This window comes from Dendropsophus ebraccatus, chromosome 2 (assembly GCF_027789765.1).
Source record: "Dendropsophus ebraccatus isolate aDenEbr1 chromosome 2, aDenEbr1.pat, whole genome shotgun sequence".
Taxonomy (NCBI): Eukaryota; Metazoa; Chordata; class Amphibia; order Anura; family Hylidae; genus Dendropsophus; species Dendropsophus ebraccatus.
The window spans coordinates 11,102,330-11,126,110 of record NC_091455.1 but is presented as its reverse complement, the minus strand read 5'-3'; the positions used below and the strand labels follow the sequence as shown (position 1 = coordinate 11,126,110).

The 23,781-nt window shown below is 44.0% G+C and overlaps 1 protein-coding gene across 4 annotated transcripts in view; it reads right to left on the bottom strand.

Annotated features, from left to right (window-relative positions):
- Positions 1 to 23,508, bottom strand: part of PTP4A3 (protein tyrosine phosphatase 4A3) — a 68,747-nt gene extending 45,239 nt beyond the window's left edge. Inside the window, exons 1-2 of one of the 4 annotated variants that reach the window (XM_069957028.1) lie at positions 23,402 to 23,500; positions 136 to 169 (exon numbers count right to left, since the gene is read on the bottom strand). The gene's annotated coding sequence lies outside the window, so the exon portion shown is untranslated. Of the gene's footprint in view, positions 1 to 135; positions 170 to 21,193; positions 21,217 to 23,401 lie in introns of those variants that run through there. The other 3 variants (XM_069957030.1, XM_069957029.1, XM_069957032.1) reach the window with 3 other exon arrangements.
- Between the last annotated feature and the right edge of the window lie 273 nt (positions 23,509 to 23,781).

Genomic DNA, 23,781 nt, shown 5'->3' with positions numbered 1-23,781 from the left:
CCGTCCAATAAAGAGGTATAGTTATAAAAGAGGTATCCAACCAATAAAGATATATACAAATTCAAACGTATATAGTATCCAAACAAAGAGGCATCCATCTAATAGAGCTCAGGGATCAGTATGATCAGTACTTACCTACCAGTGTGCGGTCCTGAAGAGTTACACCTCCCTGTAACAGATAAGATACAGTCACCATCCAGGATGGAAAAGACACTACAGAGAATCATCCACTATTAAAAGGGAATCTTCCAAGATTAAAAAGGGGTTATCCAAAAATGTAAAAAATAAAAATACTAAATTGTAATAAAAAAAACTGCGCCACCCCTGGTTGTAAGTGGTATTACTATTCAGCTTATTAATTTCAATGGAACTGAACAGCAAAAGCCCAAACACAACCGAGGACAGCAGAGGTGCCGTTTCTGCACGAAAGCGGTCATGTTTTTTTTAAGGGTCCTATTACACTGAGCGATTTTTAACGATTAACGACTAACAATAAACGATCACTAACGAGATTGTTTATTGTTAACCTGAAATCGTTTACCATATTACACAAAACGATAATCGTTAGTTGCGATCGTTACAGCGATCGTTTCCTCCTTCTGATCCCAGAACAATGAACAACGTGCAATTACACTGAACAATTTGTGAAAAAATACGGAACTCGAGCGAACGACCGTGGAATTACAGCGGACGATTAACGATAATTTTAGGTCCCGATCTAAATCAACGACATACTATTTTTTAATCGTTGCCTGCATTTACACAGAACGATTATCGTTTGAATTCAAACGATTGAATGATTTTTCGCAAGATAATCGTCCCGTGTAATAGGGCCCTAATCCTGGATAAATCTTAAAACTTATCACCAGCCCACAGAATAGGAGATAAGGATCTAATTAGTGGGGGGTCCAACTGATCAATAATATGGGGGGCCCTTGTCCCATGGTAACAGGTATGCATAGCCATCTCTCCAGTCACACTACGCGACTGCTGAGGATAGGGAGTGCTGCACTTTCATCACTCCCACAGAGAATGGAGTGCTGGCTGAGCATGCCCACTACTGCTCCAATCACCCAGGAAGAGGAGAGTGAGAAATCAATCGATCAGCTCCCCACTGATCAGATACGATAGGACAGATAACAAGAAAAGGTTAGCCAACAAAAACCTAAAGGGGTAGATCACCAAATGTTTTTTTTTTCTTTCAAATCAACTGGTGCCATCAACTGGTGGTATTAAAAAATATCCACTCTCCCAGTACCTATCAGCTGCTGTATGTCCTGCAGGAAGTGGTGTATTCTCTCCAGTCTGACAGTGCTCTCTGCTGCCACCTCTGTCCATGTCAGGAACTGTCCAGAGCAGGAGAGGTTTTCTATGGGGATTTGCTGCTGCTCTGGACAGTTCCCGACATGGACAGAGGTGGCGGCAGAGAGCACCCTGTCAGACTGGAGAGAATACACCACTTCCTGCAGATTTTTAATAGAAGTAAATTACAAATCTCTCACCAGTTGATTTAAAAGATTTTTTTTTTTTTTTTTTTGTGAACAACCCTTTTAATCATAGAAAGCAGGAATCACAGGGACCAACTTGCAACCCAGCTCCACTGAAGGAACAGTCCTAGTCCTGGCATCAGGGACCGGAGTCCTGACAGACATATTTTCCATTAAGACAGGGTAAAAACGTTATACCCTGCATTTGTTGTAGTCGCTACCACCGCCTCAGCACTTTATTAGTAAAATCACTGGGGAAGCAGAACAGTCTCTGGAAAATACCCAACACCGGGGAACTTCTGAACTTCCCTCTAAATGGACGGAGAATGGGAAACATACGATAGTAACACTAGAGACATTATAACAGATCCAACCACAGACTAAATAACACCACAAGAGGCAATACAAACACCACCACAACGGGGCATTATAACAACCATGTCCAAGGGACGACATCTACACCCCCCCATCCTCCTCCCATCCCCGCACCTCTCATATTATACACCTTGCAACGTGCTTGGCAGGAAGCGGAGGCAGCCATCCGGAGGGTGGGACAACCCAAAACCCTTGTTTCGGGCCGTTAGCCAAAGCATTCCTGGCTCCCGCTCTAAGCAGAACTTGCCAGGCCTGTGTACCCGCTCCGACCTGGAATGCAGAAGATTTCCACTCAAAGCGAGAGATCCGATGTGAGGAAACCCCGGAGATCGGAGTGAAAAATCTGCAGGTGGGAAAAAACCTCTACACCAAGATAACCACTAAAGAGGATTCTGAAAGACCAGCAATGCTCCTCAGGGGCGGAGTCACATAGCAGCCACAGTCTTGGAGTAGTGCAGGGTACAATGTAGCCGCATTGTATACTGATGCCAATGCCAAATCGTAGCCTTGCCCCTTGCACACAGCTGAGGGTTTGTTACAGTGTAGACGTTCAAGCAACACCTATTCCATAGGTAACTAGAACAAAACAAAGACTAATTTTTTACCAAATTTTTTTTTCTTTCAAAATAACCATTGCCAAAGATTTGTAATATACTTCTCTTGAAAAATCTTACGTCTTCCAGTACTTATCAGCTGCTGTATGTCCTGCAGAAAGTGGTGTTTTCTCTCCAGTCTGACACAGTGCTCTCTGCTGCCACCTCTGTCCATGTCAAAAACTGTCCAGAGCAGGCGAGGTTGTCTATGGGGATTTGGTACTGCTTTGGACAGTTCCTGACATCGATAGAGGTGGCAGCAGAGAGCACTGTGTCAGACTGGAAAGAACACACCACTTCCTGCAGGACAAACAGCAGCTGAGAAGTGTTGGAAGACTGCAGAGTTTGAAATGGAAGTAATTTACAAAATCAATGTAAATAAAAGTAAACTAAAAATCTCTGACCACAGTTGATTTAAAATAATTTTTTTGAGAACTACCCCTTTAAGAAGCTTCTAAGAATATTTCCGATTCATAGAATTGATCCCAATTACGGTGTATACTTCAGAGCTGCATTCACAACAACAATTGGTTCCACACCCCAAAAATCATTTTATAATCATTATAGCAGCAGTGTGTATAGGTGAGTGTGAGTGCAAGCACAATATAGCAGCAGTGTGTATAGCTGAGTGTGAGTGCAAGCACATTATAGCAGCAGTGTGTATAGCCGAGTGTGAGTGCAAGCACATTATAGCAGGAATGGAGAGGATAGGAAACACAAGGACTGATAGAGACTGCAGGGAGCATGAAGGAATGAGCAGGGCAGATGTGGACACAGTATAGCAGCAGGAGAGAGGGGTTAACGCTATAAAGAGATTACCCCCCCCACAGTCCTGTCCCCTGGTGCAAGCCCCAGCCTGAAGTGGATCTGCTATAAATTGGAAGGTGAGAGAGACTTCCTGGGTCAGAGTACTGTGCTGCAGACCCCGCTATGCAGGCCATGCCCCTCCCCCACTCACGCTCCCACCCAATACCAGGAGCTCTTAAACCAAGTCACAATTTTGAAAAACTGTGAGCTCTTCTTGCAAAACGCTCTTAAACCAAGTTACTCTTAAACCAGGGTACCACTACTTTAAAACAAGCAAATAAAGGTGGGAGATCTCTGCTCTGGAGCCTGAATAATTTTTGAATGCAGCATCAAAATGGTTGGAACTGAAAACAATTTGAAATCCTGCAAATCTGCGAGGCTGCGCCTGCCATGTGTCAGTGCAGAGAGGTCGCCCAGGGAATCTAGGTGTAGTTATATTACTGCAGAGCAGCGATCACACAATCAGGAATATTAGCTTTAAGCTGCCGTTCTTTTATGTTCACTCATCGCTTCCCCAAGGTTATCAACAAAGTAAAAAATGTGCACGATGCATTTAAGACTTCAGTAATGTTCAGATGCCCCGAAGCGCGTTTCATATTCCCACACAAAGATCTGTAAAAAACCACCACGCTTCACTCCCACCTGACTAGTCAGACATACACCAGTATACTTGTCAGAGGTAAAACCCTGCTCCCAATACAGTCTGCTAATCACCGCCCCCCCCTTTACTGCATAAATCTCATACAGATCCATCCTACATAACAAAGCTATATTCTTGTATATAGGGGCAGTATTATAGTAGTTATATTCCTGTATATAGGAGCAGTATTATAGTAGCTATATTCTTGTATATAGGGGCAGTATTATAGTAGTTATATTCTTGTATATAGGGGCAGTATTATAGTAGTTATATTCTTGTATATAGGAGCAGTATTATAGTAGTTATATTCCTGTATATAGGAGCAGTATTATAGTAGTTATATTCCTGTATTTAGGAGCAGTATTATAGTAGTTATATTCCTGTATATAGGAGCAGTATTATAGTAGTTATATTCCTGTATATAGGAGCAGTATTATAGTAGTTATATTCTTGTATATAGGGGCAGTATTATAGTAGTTATATTCTTGTATATAGGAGCAGTATTATAGTAGTTATATTCCTGTATATAGGAGCAGTATTATAGTAGTTATATTCCTGTATTTAGGAGCAGTATTATAGTAGTTATATTCCTGTATTTAGGAGCAGTATTATAGTAGTTATATTCTTGTATATAGGGGGCAGTATTATAGTAGTTATATTCTTGTATATAGGGGCAGTATTATAGTAATTATATTCTTGTGTATAGGAGCAGTATTATATTAGTTATATTCCTGTATATAGGTGGCAGTATTATAGTAGTTATATTCCTGTATATAGGGGCAGTATTATAGTAGTTATATTCTTGTATATACAAGCAATATTATAGTAGTTATATTCTTGAATCTTAAGAATTAAAGCGTTAAAACTATAGACAAATATGTCGTTTTGGTGCACTGGGGACAGGAGAACCACCACCACTGCACCGATCCAACCCTGCAAATGAATATCAGCAGGGCGGGCAAGCTAGAGGGAGTTGCGGCCAGGGCAGATCGCTGCACTGGAGGGGAGGGGGGGGGGATACTCTGGTTTCCAGGGCAGCAAAAGAGAATATTTGCATATGGTTTTAAACTCTTAATATCTTAAAAATAGCGCTGAAGACGGAGGTAATGAACTCACATCCATCCTTAGCGCCCTGTGTAGTATAGGGAGATATGAGCAGGTTAGGTAAATGCCTGTAAGGCCAGGCGGCATATAGAGACAGATACAGGTTGTGTACTTTAGGGCAGTTACAATGACCTGTACAACCCATATAAACGGACCATGAAATAGGATTTGATACGTGGTTGAGTGTTTCTGCCTGGTCACTGTGTAATCTCACATGGATCTACAAACCCTAGACGGACATCTGACCAAAATAAAAGGGGGGAAAAAAGCAATGCCAAAAGAAAAAGAAAAATAAAAATACAAGGAAATAATTGTTTTTTATTTTCTGTGGGAAGAAGAATTTACAAATATCCGTCACGTACGTGATGGCCGAAGCTGGACATGATGCTGACAGATGAGCGCAGCCAATAAAAATAACCTACAAAACAACAGCTGGAAAGCTGCAGTCACCTGCCCCTCCACAGCATGACCGTCTGCTAATAATACCAGGCTGCATCAATCAGGAAACCACGGAACATGGGGCCCAGATCTGCCCACATATCACAGAGGTCAGAGAGAGATGAAAGTGCAGAACACGGGCAACGCTAGCGGGGCTTCAAGCATCAGAACACTAACAGAATGACTGCATACAGTATTATAGCGGTTTTATTCCGGTATATAGGGGCAGTATTATAGTAGTTATATTCCTGTATATAGGAGCAGTATTATAGTAGTTATATCCCTGTATATAGGAGCAGTATTATAGTAGTTATATTCCTGTATATAGGAGGCAGTATTATAGTAGTTATATTCCTGTATATAGGAGCAGTATTATAGTAGTTATATTCCTGTATATAGGGGGCAGTATTATAGTAGTTATATTCCTGTATATAGGAGCAGTATTAGGCTGGGTTCACACACAGTATATTTCAGGCAGTATTTGGTCCTCATGTCAGGTCCTTATAGCAACCAAACCCAGGAGTGGATTGAAAGCACAGAAAGGATCTGTTCACATAATGGTGTAATTGAGTGGATGGCCGTCATTTAATGGCAAATATTTACTGTTATCTTAAAACAACGGCTGTTATATTGAAATAATGGAAGTTATTTACCATTATATGGCGGCCATCCACTCAATTTCAACATTGTGTTAACAGATCCTTTCTGTGCTTTCAATCCACTCCTGGTTTTGGTTGCTATGAGGACCTGACATGAGGACCAAATACTGCCTGAAATATACTGTGTGTGAACCAGCCTTATAGTAGTTATATTCTTGTATATAGGAGCAGTATTATAGTAGTTAGCAGGATATGCCTGTGCTCACATGTGTGGACCCTATGTCTTCCCCATTCTGTGAGAGCAGCAATGGTAAGTGTAATACCATATCCATACTTGGGTCGTTTGGGGGCAGCCTTCCCCGCCGGTGGTGCTGGCTGGGTTTTGGTGGGGCTTTTTGGGTCTGGTCCTGTGACATTGGGGTTGCAGGGCCGTTCCATGGCCTCCCTTCCCTGCATGTGCACGCTTTGCGGGGTTGGCGGTCGCTGACCGACACGGTGTGGAGTTAGCGTAGGGACCCGTGTGGACCAGAGGACCTGCGCGGTGGTACACGGGGCAATATGGCTTGATCAATTCATATTCAGACACTCTGGTGTTGATTTTTAATATAGGCCTAGCGGCATTAATATCAGCCATAGATGGGTTCCTTTCTCTCCAGTTTCCGTGTTTTATAGTAGTTATATTCCTGTATATAGGGCAGTATTATAGTAGTTATATTCCTGTATATAGGGCAGTATTATAGTAGTTATAACAAATGGTCAATAGAAGGTAGTGCCCGCACTAGGGGTGGACTAGGCTCACGTGTAGATACTTAGGCGATGTATAGACATATACGAACCAACTGAGATAATAGTCGGGGTGCAACGGGGAAAAGAAGAACGATACTGGCATAAGCGAGGAGAAACAAAATTCCAGTGCACTCAATCTGCTGGAATCTTCAGTGGTTTATTGATAGCAAATCATACCGAGGAGGGGGAAAGGTGGTAAAGGTGCGGGACAGTCTCTGCAATCACAACAGTTTCACGCCGTAGCGCTTAATCAAGTTCAGAGTCAGTTATAGTAGTTATATTCTTGTATATAGGAGCAGTATTATAGTAGTTATATTCTTGTATATAGGGGGCAGTATTATAGTAGTTATATTCTTGTATATAGGGGGCAGTATTATAGTAGTTATATTCCTGTATATAGGAGCAGTATTATAGTAGATATATTCTTGTATATAGGAGCAGTATTATAGTAGTTATAATCTTGTATAGAGGAGGAGCAGTATTATAGTAGTTACAGTCTTGTATATGGGTCAGTATTATATATATGCTATTATATGGTCCATACAATAGTCACTTCCCTTTCTCCGCTCTTATTGCAGGCTTATACAACATGCATTGCACCGTGAATCAGAGGTGAAGAGGTAAACTTCTCCCAAAGCATAAAAAGGAGCAAAAAAGGGGATTTTTTTTTCTCCCAGTTGAGTTTGATGAGATACTTGAAAAATACGCGAAGAAGCTGGGTAAACAGTAAATCCTTGGGAGGACTGTAGCTTTCATAATATTAGGGATTCATTATTAGCACTCATAAAGATGACATACTACCCCCCAGTACTGGGAATCCAGATGGTGTGCGCCTCAGCGAGACAAATCGCGTCAGCACGGCTATAGATACCCACACAGCCATCCGCTCGCTGGGCACATGTATTTTTATGTCAAAATAAATAGTGGAGAAGGTCTTGGCTCGGGCTGTTTTTCGAAGACCCCAAAAGCGTTTTCTGGCAACTTCAAGAGCAGCTAGGACAGACTCTCAGAGTACACAAGCCAACTCACCAGCCTGCAGATAATGACAGAACCTGACCCGGGGTTTAGAGCTCGGAGCGGCCGCGGCATCTCTCAGAGTTCCTGTGTGAACCATGAAAAGTTCTGCAGCCAAACAAGGAAGCTCGAGAGTTCCCAGGAACCCAGAAGATGGTTCACTATAATGCCGATTCATAAATGTATGAAAAACACATGCAAATGGTCAAAAGGCAGAAGTGTAATGGGAACCGAGAGAGAGAAATCAGAAAATATTACCATATCACAAAAAACTTTTATATAGGGGCAGTATTATATTATTTATATTCTTGTATATAGGAGCAGTATTATAGTAGTTATATTCCTGTATATAGGAGCAGTATTATAGTAGTTATATCCCTGTATATAGGAGCAGTATTATAGTAGTTATATTCCTGTATATAGGGGCAGTATTATAGTAGTTATATTCCTGTATATAGGGGCAGTATTACAGTAGTTATATTCTTGTATATAGGAGCAGTATTATAGTAGTTATATTCTTGTATATAGGAGTATTATAGTAGTTATATTCTTGAATATAGGAGCAGTATTATAGTAGTTATATTCTTGTATATACGGGGCAGTATTATAGTAGTTATATTCTTGTACATAGGAGCAGTATTATAGTAGTTATATTCTTGTATATAGGAGCAGTATTATAGTAGTTATATTCTTGTATATAGGAGCAGTATTATAGTAGTTATATTTTTGAAATATAGGAGCAGTATTAAAAATGATATATTCTAGTATATAGAAGCAGTAGTTCTCTTCTACATAGGGGCATTATGATGACTTTCACATAGTGCCTAGCTAATATTATAAGATATTAATATTTATAGCCTTTTTAAGTGATAAAGCAAAAATATCAAACACTGGAAAATGTTATAAACTACTGGATAAGTATTATTTTAGTTTAGTAAATTATATGTAATGAATAAAACCTCAATCTCTACATGTTTAGCAAGTTACACTGAGCCAGGCAATTGCTGCTCGAAATTGCACAGATCAGCTTTTGAGTGCATAGGCAAAGTCTGCGCGGTGGGGGCTGGGGAGGACTTCAAAGGCATTCCAAGTATCTGGTGAGGATGAAGAGGGAATTACAGGCACAATACAGGCCCCTCAGAGTCCAGCTGCCAACTAAGAACCCTGTACACAGCCCCAGCCCAAGAACACTGGCCCACATTCCAAGCACAAGCCTTCAAAGACGTTCCTCTTCCTTCCTCTATTCACCAACAACGTGACACATAAATAGATAAAATGACTGCGGTGGTGGGAAAACAAAGACATTAAAAGGTGACACGCCAACGCACCATAATAAGGATGAATTCACACACTGCGGTAAGGAGCTGACACATTCCAAGAGGTTAATGTATTCCTTACAAGACAATGGACCCGAGCTGTGCCACCACACACAAGACACACAACCCGAGGGTCAAGAGCTGCCAAGCTTGGTGGTCTTTGCATTGGGTGTGCGGGGCCTTTTTTTTAAGTTTGTTCTTCCGGGAAACCAAACATTTACAGCAGATTAACCTTGTACATGGAGAACCCCCAATACTCTCTCAATAGTTTGCATAAAGAGAAAAGAGTGATGTAATGATTCCCAAACAACCAGAAACCAGATGAAGCTTCGTAAGAAGAAGGTCTCCAAAGCTTAAAGGAGTAGTCCACAAAAAGAAAAAAAAAAAACTCTTAAATCAACTGGTGCCAAAAAATTACAGATGTGATTTACTTCTATTTAAAAAGTCTCAAGTCGTCCAGTAGTTATTAGCTGCTGTATGTGCTGCAGGAAGTGGTGTATTCTCTCCAGTCTGACACAGTGTCCTCTGCTGCCACCTCTGTCCATGTCAGGAACTGTCCAGAGCAGGAGAGGTTTTCTATGGGGATTTGCTGCTGCTCTGAACAATTCCTGACATGGACAGAGGTGGCAACAGAGAGCACTGTGTCAGGCTGGAGAGAATACACCACTTCCTGCAGGATGTACAGCAGCTGATAAGTACTGGAAGGCTGAAGATTTTTAAATAGAAGTAAATTACAAATCTCAGGTACCAGTACTTGCTGGGACCAATTTTTTTAAATAATTTTTTAATTAACTACCCCATTAAACAATTAGAGTCCATATAATAAAAGGAATTTGTAATGGTGATGAGGCAACCCTATGGAGATCCAGAATCGCTGAGCTTCCCTGTCATTAGTGGGGCACACTAGGAGACCCCTCCAGGATCAAAGAGGCAGTGGGTTTTCTTCTAACTGTTCTCACTAGCTGGATTACCTCTGCATGTAATGGAGATCCCTAGGTTATCTTTTGAGACCCCAGAATCAATGCACCTTAATCAGGGCCTGGGAACCTGTGGCAAAACTACAACTCCCATCATGGCTTGACAGCCGATGGGAATTGTAGTTTTGCAATAGCCGGAGGGGCCTGACCTAAATGCTTACAGCTGGCTACAAGAGAAGTCCATCTCTGTTCTAGATATCTCCAAGCCTGATGCTGGACACTGAAAAAAAACAGCTGCTGTGTGAAGATGTGCAGGCAAAGCACCATGGGAGAAAGCCATGTAAATCAGCCCTCCTGCACAAGGAAGTTGCCTCTCTAGTGCCACCTATAGACAGAATTACCAAACTAGCAAAGCAGATGTCAAGTTACCATCATTTGCAAAACCCAATAATTCATGCAACCCCAAGAAGCAAGGACTTCATGCACCCGAAGAGGAACCCAGAAGATCTGGGCCTGTAATGCACACGGTTCCTTATCCATGTTTTCCTAGTTGTCCGGTGCCATCTGCCCTTTGCCGGTTTGGAAAGGTCTCCATGTAACTCGGAAAGGTAAGGAATGTTCCGGAGGGAGCAGTCAACCTGTCAATTACATGAACTAAATTTACTGATCTGGCCTTTCCCGCGCTGACCCCGGCTAGGTAAAGTCAATGTGCTTGCTACAGGCTGATACTTGGTCAACGTCCAGGAGCAAACAGAAGGACAGCGGCAGCTGGATATGTGCCTGCGCCGGGGATTCCTGCCCTCACCGCTCTGACATACACTCCGGCATCCAAGGTTACGGTCAGGGTTAAGAGATCAGCGAAATCACGAAGCTAGGGAGGAAGAGATAGGTTTTCAGCCAGAGTAAAATAAACACCATATGGTGAAGAGTGAAACTGCCAGTCCTTGGTGAAGGTAACCATGAAGAACCCTAGCAAACCACGGACCACGGCTCATGGGAACAGCGCCACAGTCGGACATTTTTATAATGTTATTAAACCCCGCTTCCCAACTTCAGAACAATTTCTTCTGAAATCAGAAATCCATGGGGATCGTGTGTTCATAGTTGCTCTGACATCTATAAAATCACAGCGATCAACTATGATCAGAGGGAGGCGGTAATTAGCTATGCCTTACTGCAGCGGCCACTGCTGGACAAAGGTGGTACTACAAGAGCTTATTCATATCATTGCGGTGAGGGCGGCCATAAAGATTCAATGGCTGTCACCCATATATCCTTCCTGATAATCTGAACTTATAAACATATAAGTGTGCTCTGGGAGTCGGGTCGTGAGATCACCATGCTATCCAGGAAGTGACATCACCATGTTATGCAGGAAGTGAAGCCTTGATGCAGTAGTAAGTGCCAGGAAAAAAACACTTTATAAGCATCTTCCATAATAAGTGCATATTGGGGATTTGTATAACTTTTAGGGGGCAATACAATACTTCGCCTGACTTCTGCTTTAAATATCTGATTATTGAGGGTGTGGCTGAGAGCTGGACTCCCTTCTTCTGTTTGATAGAGATCAATCTGAAGATCCTTCGGCCCTCCCTCCAGCTGTTGCAAAACTACAATTCTCATCATACCTGGACAGCCAAAGCTAAAGCTTTGGCTGTCCAGGCATGATGAGAATTGTAGTTTTGCAACAGCTGGAGGGCTAAAGGTTCCTCATTGCTGCTTTAAACCCTCAGATGCAAGATTTGCACTATTGTCTATCCTGGTTAAAGGGGTTGTCCACCAATAAATTTTCTCTTTCAAATCAACTAGTGCCAGAGATTTCTTTAAAGTGACTCTGTACCCACAATCTGCCCCCCCCCCCCTCCCGCAAACCACTTGTACCTTCGGATAGCTGCTTTTAATCCAAGATCTGTCCTGGGGTCCCTTCGGCAGGTGATGCAGTTATTGTTCTAAAAAACAACTTTTAAAGTTGCAGCCCCGTGGACAACCCCTCCGTGCCTCCTCCCCACCCTTTTCATCATTAGGAATGCCACTGGAACATTTTCTCCTGTCTGAACATTGCACAGGTGCCTTAACGATCCAGCCCATGTTCAGTATTCACACCACTGATTAAGGGGAGACAATCTGCCTGGAGCATTCCTAATGATGAGGAGGGACAGAGAGGTTGTGCCAGCCTAATGCATACACAATCTAGGCCAGGGTTGTTGAGCACAGGGCTGCAAGTTTAAAAGTTGTTTTTTAGGACAATAACTGCATCACCTGCCGAACGGACCCCAGGACAGATCTTGAATTAAAAGCAGCAATCCGAATGTACAAGTGGTTTGGGGGAGGGGGGGGGGGGTGTCAGATTGTGGGTACAGAGTCGCTTAAAGTCTCCAGTCTTCCAGTACTTATCAGCTGCTGTATGCCCAACTCTCTGGCACCAGTTGATTGACAAGAAAAAATTTTTGGTGAACAACCCCTTTAATAGAGGAGAGTCCTCAATGGCCAATAGTTTCAGACACTACATCCCTATATAAAGCAATGGGGAACAGTGTGACACATTAAGAGGGAAAAGCCTCGAATACAACACAAATGTTTTCAATGAAACCCAATCTCCCAAATCTGAGCAAAGCCCCATCCAGCTGCCCATAACCGCCAAAACATCTGCAAAAGTCAATACAATCCCAAAAAGGATATTAAAATGTATTCTTCAGTAAAGAGCAAGCCATATCCCTTCAATAAAATCTGGACATTTCATGGTCTGAGCCCAATGTAAACCATCCTGTGCCAAGGCCCTTCTGCCCTCACTGCAACTGGTGATCCAATGTCAATAAGCAAAACTGCAGTAAAACCGGCCGGTCCTGGGCTCCGGGGCGACCCGCATTAACACGGCATTCCAGCTGTGGCACGGCTTGTTAAATATGTTACACAAACATGGCTTTTATAATGGACATGGGAATAGTAAACCTCCCGGGCCTGTGAGAAACCTCAGCACTGTACACAGGAACACATACTAAAGAACATACAAAAGACTGGGAAAGGTATCAAGCAACAACAGAGACTATAACAGAACAGGAGGGCCTGCTGCACCACCGGCTGTATGGGCAACTAGAGACGGGTTACACCGCATGACAGGGACCCTACAACTGGCCGTACATTTTACATAAAATTGCGGCAACAGTGTAAAGAGGCTGCTGGGGGTGATAGATACAGATCTACCTACCTATCCATCTTACATGGGTATTAACAGGAGGAAAACAGAAGCAGTCGCTGCGTTTCCTGCACAATAAGATTACCCGCGTCATTGTTATCCGAGAGCCGAGGAGTCTGATGCAGTTCTGTGAAAAACACCACATTTATGTTAATTACCCGATACACGAGGAGGCGAACAAGACGATTCCTGTTCACACCATATAATCTCCTAATCCTTATGTCCTAATTATACTAAAACAGAGGATGGCGGCGGGAGGAGACGGCCTTGGTGACATCACAGGAGCTTCATCCAAATCAAACACTTATATTGTGTGTTGAGGGTTTTGTGATGGTTGAAATGCTGCTGTATGTCCTCTTCTTGCAGGACATACAGCAGCTGGTAAGTACTGGAAGACAGGAGAATTTTTAATAGAAGTAAATTACAAGTCTCTGCTACTTTTTGCCACCAGTTTATTTCAAATAAAAACAATTCTTTGGTGAACTAGCCCTTTAAAGCAACCCCTTTAAGGCCTCGGCATGTCACCAGAGGCAGGCGCTGCTCACATGGTTTTGTTCTGCAGGGATATGTACACCCATCTTCTATACTCCCATTGCAAAACCTTATTCTCTGATCTGTTACCACGAGCCCCGCCGCCATGCTGGAAGGAAATGTGACATTCCTATAAAACCACAAGGCGCTCGGCTGGTGACCGCAACTCATTTATCTGTTCTCTTCAAAGGCGACGACTCTGCAGCCTGGTAAAACGAATGAGTAACAGGACTGAATATTGCCAACATATACAGCGGAGACCTCCACTACCAACCCTGTGATGTAAGGGGGAATCCCTGCACCAGGAGACCTCCGCCATTACCAACCCATAATGTAAGGGGGAATCCCTGCACCAGGAGACCTCCGCCACTGCCCCCCTGTGATGTAAGGGGGATCCCTGCACCAGGAGACCTCCGCCACTGCCACCCCATAATGTAAGGGGGGATCCCTGCACCAGGAGACCTCCGCCACTGCCACCCCATAATGTAAGGGGGGATCCCTGCACCAGGAGAACTCCTTTCTTGTCAGCCATAGTACTAGTTACTTTTCCTGAGACGCCACTATTGAAGTCATGAGGATAGGCCATCAGTATCTAAGCAGCGGGTGTCCGACTATCTGATCAGATGAAGGAAGGGCCGAGAGACTATAAAGAAAACCCAGACACAGCGACAAGCTTTGATATGTGAAAAATGCCCCATGTGAATACATCTCCACGACCTCTCATTCACAGCAGTGACGCATGAGCTACGCTACGTATCAGGCGTATACTAATCACTTCGTGAGCCAACAGTTGCCAAGGCAACGGTCGGATACCACCCGGAATATGAATCATAGAGCAAGGGCAACGACTGCTATGTATTATGTAGGGATGGTTAGGTCTCATATGATCTGTATGTGGTTCACGTTATGGGACCCCCCCAGCCGGATCTAGATCACAAGGCTCCAACCTAAGAACATGAGGCTGGGGTTTGTAGTAACACTAGACGCATATGCTGGAGACCACCGATCTAGACGGTCATTCTGCAAAGACAAGGAAGGATGGGCACAGCTTTGGGTACCCCCACATTGGAGCCTAAGCCCCATCTCTAACACTGCATACTGTAAGCTGCCCAGGCTAGCCTTGGGGTATCCCCATATTGGATCTTTATGGCACAACCTTAATTTACCCCATAAAGGTCTGATGGACCCGGAGGCAGGAATCACTTCTATAAGGAGAGCAAGGGCCAATCCAGACACAGAATGAAGAGATGGCTGCTTCTCTCTCCATTCACTTCTATGGGAGTTACAGAGAGCAAACAGCAGACTCACCTGGCCTCGTTCCCAGAGATGGAACCTGCATCTCTGAGACATTTATGGTACATCCTTCAGGGAACGCCCCTTTAAGAAGCTGCTACGCTGCGATCCGGCCCGTGAGCCTGTGACTCACACACAAAAGGTTTCGCCAAATGGCACGAAAACCAGCGTGAGTCAGCCGCAAAGTAGGTTAGTAAGCATCTGCAGCATCCAGCCGGGACACGTTACACCAGGCATCTGTTCGGCCCTCCCAGGTCAGGCTGCGCTCACATCTCCGACACCATTACATCCGGCTCTCCATATAGGCCAATAGTTTAGGATGCATTGTGTTTTTGCAGCATATATAGTACAAGCAACAAACTTATACGCCAACATGTCAGGCGAGGGGTTTTCCCATCAACACTACATATAACCTATACATGGGATTGTTCTGTGCCCTAACACCAGGACCCTCACCCAGAATAGGGACCCCATATCTTCAGTATCCCAGCCTGAAGTGTTGGGCAATTTATTGTGGGGAACGTGGACAAACCAACTGGTGTCAGAAAGTTATATAGATTTGTTATTTACTTCTATTTAAAAATCTCAAATCCAGCACTACATGAGAACGTGCATAGGCACCACTACGGTCTCAAGGCCAACAGCGTTCGAGCAGCGGGTTAGAACGGGCCCATCTGCCAAAGGCTTAATCTCAGATATCTATAAAGTACTAGGATCCCCGGGAGACGATAGCCCTGTCCGACATAAGTATATGGATAGGTGGGAAACAGCTCTAGGGAAGGAGATATCTCCGGAATGCTGGAAAATTATCTGGGATAGAGCAGCCACCTCCTCCATATGTGTAACATATAAAGAGACCCAATATAAGTTGCTTATGACATGGTACCACACCCCAGAGCTTTTACACAAACTGAATGCGAGCATATCCCCGGTTTGTTGGAGGTGTCTCCAGGCCGTGGGCTCTCTCTATCACCTATTTTGGACATGCCCAGTTGTTAAAGAATATTGGAGGGCTTTCTGTAATAACTTTTCGGCGATATTTCCACGGCCCATTCCCTATGACCCAGTAGTATGTCTGTTGAACCTAACTCCCAAAAACTTTGGAAAAAAACCTACCAAACTTCTGCTGAACTTATTAACCGCGGCTAAGACCCTGATCGCCCGACAATGGAAGCAAAGGACCCTTCCCCCCTTTGTGGACCTAGTATCCCGAATTAAGGAGATACGCTCATTAGAGTATCTTACGGCCTCGATAAATGAAAAGACAGACCTGTTCGAACAGATCTGGTCCCCGTGGGATACCTACTCCTCTACACAAGGCTTCGTGTGATGGCGATTCACCTGTTTCCTATTCTGATCCCCCATTCCCCCCCCCCCTCCCTTCCCCCTGTTGACTGTCTTTTAGTCTTGTCTGTTTGTCACTGGCATCTGTATTACGAGAACTGAAATCCTCCAGATATTTGTTTTCCTGCTGGAACTACCTTGTGACCAGTAGCTTAGACCCCCGCATTGGAGGTCTTTGAATGCCTTATTTGTGTTTGTACATTACTACAATGTTGATGTAATTTGTGTTGTTAAAAAAAATTTCAAAACTTTAATAAAGATACAATTATAAAAAAAAAAAAAAATCTCAAATCTTCCAGTACTTAGCTGCTGTATGTCCTGCAGGAAGTGGTGTATTCTCTCCAGTGTGACTCAGTGCTCTCTGCTGCCACCTCTGTCCATGTCAGGAACTGTCCAGAGCAGGAGAGGCTTTCTATGTGGATTTTCTGCTGCTCTGGACAGTTCCTGACATGGACAGAGGTGGCAGCAGAGAGCACTGTGCCAGACTGGAGAGAATACACCACTTCCTGCAGGACATACAGCAGCTAATAAGGACCTTCATTCTGCAAAGATCAATGGGGTTTTGCACGATGCAGCCGCCATTCCAAAAAACAAGGAATATCTAGTGACTGGAATGAGAATATGCACCAAGCACAGGAAGCTTAGGCCAGGACTAGTAAGTGCATTGGCATCTGGGCCAGTTACACGTCATGCGCTATCACCAGGTAACAGCGCACTCGCCATCGTCCTGCAATTCTAATAAAACCATAAGATATGTGGATGAGACTGCGGTGTGATGTTTATTTTACTAAGTAGCCCTGGTTACAGATTGTTACTATTATTATATCATCTCTTTCCCCATTCCTGGAATAGCTTTGTCCACATTCTCATCATGTCCTTTACAAGGTGTAAATAGCATATCCCTGCGCGGCCGAGACGGCAACTCTTATTTGGCCGCCGCTCCGATACAGAAACTTGCAATGAATTTCGGATGTATTTCCAAATATCCGCACATGTCATTGTGTAAGCGGCTGCTACATGATAATAGATACAGGCCCACCATCATACTCCCTGTCCAGCAGACGACGAGTGGATGTGGGAGAGGTATATTCACATGAAGCATTTGGTTAGGGTCCTATTAGACAAAGCGATTTCTCGTTGATTGTTTGATCATTGCCTGCATTTACACAAAACTTATTTTAGAACGATTTAACGATAATTTGCACGATTACCGTCCTGTGTATTAGGGCCCTTACATTGTGCTCCCCGCATCGCCTCCACAGTTTACATTAAACACAGTAGGCTGCCCATGTACATACAGTCCCTTGAAGGCGGTCTGAGCTTTGGCAGATGGATAGGTCTCACTATTAAGGAAAGATCTAGGGTGCGCTGATTTGGGACTTTCCCAACGCTTCAGCATTCTACAAATAATGTGTGTGCTGTATACAGATCCCAGGGTTAGGTGGTGGTGGTGGGGACAAAACCGTCATTGACGAGTGGGGTCTAAAGGCCGATGGAGAGAGGGTGGGGCGGACGGGGCGATCATTGAGACGCCAAATGCCACTAGATTGTTTCTAGAATGAGGGCAAACTGCGGTTTAGGAACCTCTGGTGAGAATATGGTGACAGGTCTGGATGACCCCGCCGCTTCAGATCCCTTCCATTAATTTCTATAGATCGTACAATGGGGTGACATCTGCAACAGGTAATATACGGGGTGTCCCAAGAGCAGGCCCCCTTTTATAAGCAACCCCTCTATTACAGACTATATGTAATTTAGAAGCAAATACTGGGGTAAGATATTCCTTCTGCAACATATGCTACAAAGTATCCCTACAGTAATAACTATATACAGTGGTGCCTTGGAGTACGAGCATAATTCGTTCCAGGACCGCGCTTGTAATCCAAATCCATTCTTTAACCAAAGCAAATTTTTTTTAGAAGAAATCACTGATATGCAGACAATTGGTTCCACCCCCCAAAAACAATTTTATTCTTAATAACAAACTAATGAAACAAACGTTCAGAAACAGCTGGATATGTGATATATAAGTTACTGTACAGTATAGCAGCATGTGGTATATAATGTATAGTAACTGTATAACCCTGATAACACAGCAGCTGGATATGTGATATATAAGTTACTGTACAGTATAGCAGCATGTGGTGTATAATGTATAGTAACTGTATAACCCTGATAACACAGCAGCAGCTGGATATGTGATATATAAGTTACTGTACAGTATAGCAGCATGTGGTGTATAATGTATAGTAACTGTATAACCCTGATAACACAGCAGCAGCTTGTAGATACAGGATGGAGCAGCAGATCCCCCTAATGCAGTAGTGTAGTACAACAGGCTAGAATAGAGAAGCAGGGCTGCTGTCAGAGGTCTATGTGGTCACATGACTGCAATGGGGAATGGGTGTGTGTTCAGCATGGACCAATCAGAAAATGAGAATCACAGAGCTGTGCAGGAGGACAGTGACAGAAACCTTTCTATACAGCAGTGTGAATGGCTGAGTGTGAGTGGATCTGCTATGATTTGGAAGGTGAGGGGGACTTCCTGGGTCAGAGTACAGGGCTGTAGACCCCGCTATGCAGACCATGCCCCTTCTCCACTCCCCCTCCCACCCAGCACAGGGAGCTCTTAAACCAAAACAATGCTCTTAAACAGAGTTACAACTTTGAAAAACTGAGCTCTTCTTGCAAAGCGCTCTCAATCCAAGTTACTCTTAAACCAAGGTACCATTGTACAGGAGAGAAGGAGAAGGAGGAGGATACATCTGCATCTCTCCCTCTTTTTTTGGATGGAGACATCAAATTGGCTCTGACATCACAGTGAGACAAGCTTGCCCACTTAGTGGTCACGTACATTGACAGAAGGCATTGAGTGTGACTCAGTCCATTATTATGTGACCCAGAGTCACAAGGACAAGCAGAGCCCAAGGCCGGGGCTGGTCTACGGCTACACACAGGTCAATATGTGACGTTGTGCAACAATGGAGTCCCGGACACATTTTGTCTGCATGCTCAGACTTAGGAAATCTCCAGAACTGCATGTAGACTCTAATACAAACCAAATGCACATTAATGGCTGCTTGATCAGGAGATGATGCCCCTCGGATCACATCCCGGCTGGTGCATATGCTATAAAAGCCATTTGCTAGAAAACTCTCTAACATGGTAAAGAGACAAGTAGATCCAGAGTTGCCCTGAGGGAGGATTATAGAGTATGGTGAGCGGACAAATGGCGCCACTGTGAATAAGGGAGTGTAGCAGACAAATGGTCACTGCTCCTCTGATAACCAAATAAAAAAAAGGTTTCAATATTCCTGGCAGTATTGGGAGTCTTCTCCGAGGATCGGTAAAGGGGCCATCTTCTCCGAGGATCGGTAAAGGGGCATTTGTTCTCATCCATGTGGAGGCACTTAGCAGATTTGGGTATAAATCTATTCTTGCAGATCAATGCTATGTGTCACACGGATAGAAATTTCTAACCAATGGAGGACAAGCATGAGCAAGACTTCCCAGTATTACCCTGGCTCCCTTGATATACCAGCACTCGACTTAATCCGAACCGAGGATTAGAAAGGAAATCTCGGCACTCGCGTCTTGCTGTAACTAAGTGATTTCTTTAAGCAAACATAAAAGCGCTGCACGGGTTCCGACCTGATGGTCTTTCACAACAGCAAAACGATCCATGTGATTCCGTGTATTTAGTGTGCCTAATCACGTGTATCGTTGTGCAGTTGAGAAAGACCGTCGGTCAGAACCAGTGCAGCGTTTTTATGCTTGCTTGCCGAGATTTTCTTCCTATTGGAACGCCATTGTGTGCATCAAATCTGCCGAAAACCTGCAGAAACCAGAAATCTAGTGTTCTGTGCAAAAACATTTAGTGATCAGGAACAGTCAGGATCGGGGGAGGCAGAAGTGCAAAGTTTCCATCACAATGGCACAAAAATAACCAATGCAAAGTGTTACAGTAACTGGGAGGAACACTTCACTCTGCTGGAAACTCTGCATTGACAGAAGAGGAAGATCCTTCAGGGCTCATTCACAAGTTGTGGTTAAGCAGCATGAACAAGTCTTCGGCCGACGGTACAGATCTCAGCTGTGGGGTATAGTACAGTATAGTAATACGTGTGGACTATAAGTCGTGATTTTACAGTCATCTGAGAAAAGTCTCGGCGAATCCCCCCCGCCCCCAAGCTCACGGCACACGCATTTCCACATCACCAACCCTGACAACAGGCGCATGCTTAACCAGAACCAGACAACCCCTTTAGACGCCACAAGTGGATATAATATAATAATACAATATATGTTCTTTCATCCACCATGAATCTTCATTGAGCGGCAATTTGCTTTATTGTATGATGTGATGCCAGATCTCCAGAAATCAGTCAGCAGACACTACGAGAAGACGGCGAGTACAATCCGACCTCTCTCCAGGAAACAGAAGCTGCTCCATAGGAGGCAAAGTGATAAAGAACTGCAACAAGTGTCACCGGCGGAGATGAGACACTGGCACAACCAAACCCTTCTAAAGAGGGACGTGTAACTCTACGCTCATCACCTAACAAGGCACACAACTAAAACTACTAAAGTATAGAGATGCAAGCAGCAGCCATAGATTCTGAACCCCCCCCACACCAATACACCACCATCTGGTACCTGGATTAGCTCCCCCAGCAGCACCATTACAGAAACATTGCAAGAGAGATGCACGTCCGAGTCCCCTGATTTAGATACTAGCACAGTATATAGCCTTCACCTTACATAGCCCCACAGACAGCTTCAGCACCGACACCTGAGAATGACAAGAAGAGGTGAGTCAGGGGTGATGTCACCCTCCGGGGCACCGCGACACAATCCAGCAGTGTGCCGCACTAGCCTCTATTGTTGTGGAGGGAACCATCTGTTACATTGTTATAATCCCTCAACACACAGACAACTGGTAACAATGTATCGGTGTGTGCAGAACAGAGGGTATACAGCCCGGGCTATAGACAGAACAGAGGGTATACGGCCCGGGCTACAGACAGAACAGAGGGTATACAGCCCAGGATAGAGACAGAACAGAGGGTATACAGCCCGGGCTATAGACAGAACAGAGGGTATACAGCCCAGGATAGAGACAGAACAGAGGGTATACAGCCCAGGATAGAGAGGGTATATAGCACGGTGTCCAATATTTCAGTATGTACAGAACAAAGTGTATCCACTATTGTCTACAATGTATCAGTGTACAAAACACAGTGTACACACCACACTTGGGGCCTCCTGTACATGTTGCAGATGAGTAATGACATCCATCACGTGTTACATATATACAGTAATGTTGCTATTCTGGGTCAGCTCATGTATGTAGTATATTATATGCGTGTGGTGTGAACATATATGTAGTATATTATATCACATCCCTCTGTTATATGTATGTAGTATATCACATCCCTGTTACATGTATGCTTTGTATTACAGTCCATGTCACATGTAGGTGGTATATTATTGTCTATGTTACATGTAGGTGGTATATTATTGTCTATGTTACATGTATGTGATATATTATTGTCCGTGTTACATGTATGTAGTATATTAGTACGTAGTCTGAGTTACATGTATGAGGTATATTACTGTCCATGTTACATGTATGTGGTATATAGCACATAGTCCATGTTACAGTGTAAGCATAGTATCGGCAGTGTCTTCTCTTCCTCCGGTTGCCCTGTATGTGGTATATAGGTTACATGTATGCGGTATATTAGTCCGTAGTCTATGTTACATATATGTGGTATATAGGTTACATGTATGTGGTATATTAGTCCGTAGTATATACTGTATTACATGTATGTGGTATATAGGTTACATGTATGTGGTATATAGGTTACATGTATGTGGTATATTATATGACATGTAGCATAGTATCGGCATTGTCTTCTCTTCCTCCGGTATGTACATGTATGTGGTATATTATATGACACGTAGCATAGTATCGGCATTGTCTTCTCTTCCTCCGGTATATACATGTATGTGGTATATATGTTACATGTATGTGGTATATAGGTAACATGTATGTGGTATATAGCACATATTATATGACATGTAGCATAGTATCGGCATTGTCTTCTCTTCCTCCGGTATATACATGTATGTGGTATATAGGTTACATGTATGTGGTATATAGGTTACATGTATGTGGTATATAGGTTACATGTATGTGGTATATAGGTTACATGTATGTGGTATATAGCACATATTATATGACATGTAGCATAGTATCGGCATTGTCTTCTCTTCCTCCGGTATATACATGTATGTGGTATATAGGTAACATGTATGTGGTATATAGCACATAGTATATGTACATGTATGTGGGTTATTATATGACATGTAGCATAGTATCGGCATTGTCTTCTCTTCCTCCGGTATATACATGTATGTGGTATATAGGTTACATGTATGTGGTATATAGGTTACATGTATGTGGTATATAGGTTACATGTATGTGGTATATAGGTTACATGTATGTGGTATATTATATGACATGTAGCATAGTATCGGCATTGTCTTCTCTTCCTCCGGTATATACATGTATGTGGTATATAGCACATAGTATATGACATGTAGCATAGTATCGGCATTGTCGTCTCTTCCTCCGGTATATACATGTATGTGGTATATAGGTAACATGTATGTGGTATATAGGTAACATGTATGTGGTATATAGGTAACATGTATGTGGTATATAGCACATAGTATATGACATGTAGCATAGTATCGGCATTGTCGTCTCTTCCTCCGGTATATACATGTCACAGTACGTGCGCTGCACCGGGGCTCTTTGTGGAGGAGCTGTACATGAAGCCTCGGCGCCCCCACACTCTCGGCCCCGGCGTTGCCCGGCAACCGAGCAGTGATTCCTCCTCCGCCCCGGTGTCGGCCCTGCCTCACCCACCCCCGGCCGCCGCCAGCAGCAGCTTACCGTACACACAGCCGACTCCACAGTGCTGCTCACCCGAGGATCTGCGTGCCGATACTGCCTCCCCGGCCACCGAGCGCCCGCCCCCGCTACTGACTCCGCCTCTGCCACAAGCCACGCCTTCGCCCGGAGCTCTACGCAAGAAGGCCCAACTCGATACCCCCCCTATGGACACGCCCCTACAACCTTATTGCGTCACGTACACCACGCCCCCTTGTGCGTCGTACGCCTGTCCTACGTGCTGAGCGCCGCCAATCACTTGGTAACCCTGGACGCGCCGAATGGGCGGAGCCTCACTGAAAACATGCTGTTGTCACGTGACCTGGAGTAGAGGAGACCCGAGTGTCCTGACGTGACCTGGACGCCTGGGAGAGAGGGCGGGA